This window comes from Tupaia chinensis, unplaced genomic scaffold, assembly GCF_000334495.1.
Source record: "Tupaia chinensis unplaced genomic scaffold, TupChi_1.0 Scaffold000361_2, whole genome shotgun sequence".
Classification (NCBI taxonomy): Eukaryota; Metazoa; Chordata; class Mammalia; order Scandentia; family Tupaiidae; genus Tupaia; species Tupaia belangeri.
The window spans coordinates 3,440,673-3,441,568 of record NW_006159858.1 but is presented as its reverse complement, the minus strand read 5'-3'; the positions used below and the strand labels follow the sequence as shown (position 1 = coordinate 3,441,568).

Genomic DNA, 896 nt, shown 5'->3' with positions numbered 1-896 from the left:
CTACACAGGAATTCTGTAATCGTCTGCACCCATGGCTTCCAAACTCAGTGAAAATCAGCTGGGATACCTGTTTCCTGCCTGCTGGGATTTAAATGTCACCAAAACTCATGCCGAAACTTAACCTCCCTCCTCCCCCCCAACAGTATTAAGAGTATTACTTGCCTTTGGGGAGTAATTAGGGTTAGATAAGGTCATTAGATTGGAACCTCCCCATGAGGGATTGGTGGCTTTATAAGAAAAAAAAGAGGGAGGTTAGCCTTATCTCACTCTGTAATGCCTCCAGCATGTCACATGCCTCACTAGATATGGCCCCTCTATCTTGGACTTCCCAGCCTCCAGAACCATGCACTAAATAAACTTATTTTCTTTATAAATTACACAGTCTGTGGTCTTCTGTCATAAAAAACAGATACAGACAAAGACAGTGTCCTAAACCCAAAGCATGACGCATGTCATGGGCACACAGATTTGGCAAGCCTTCCATGTGTTTATAATGGTGACTCACCCTTTGCTGTGTCTATGTTTTAATTGCAAATTACTCATTTTACAAGATGAGAAGTGTAACTTAATTTTAGGTCTTTCTGTGAATTTTTGCTTTCTTTTCCATTTACTTATTTTTACATTTTTCCACAAACATTGACTTTACATATCAAAAAAATTTTGCTCATACTCCATAGTTCTTGACAGTTAATAAACAACTTTCAAAATTTCAAAATACTGAATTTTAAAGATAATGTTGAAAATATTTCTTATAATTTTGTATAATTTTGTTTGTGACTCTATAACAACAGAGACGGTATGGCTTTAAATTTTTTTTCTTTTTTTTTTTTTTGAGAGGTTTTTGCTATAGAGCGTGTGCACTCGCCAGACAGAGAGAGAGACAGAGAGACAGAAAG

The 896-nt window shown here is 36.8% G+C and overlaps 1 protein-coding gene across 5 annotated transcripts in view; it reads left to right on the top strand.

Moving 5' to 3' along the window:
* FLACC1 (flagellum associated containing coiled-coil domains 1) overlaps positions 1 to 896 on the top strand; it is a 56,897-nt gene that overhangs the window by 7,147 nt on the left and 48,854 nt on the right. The gene's annotated exons all lie outside the window — the stretch shown is intronic.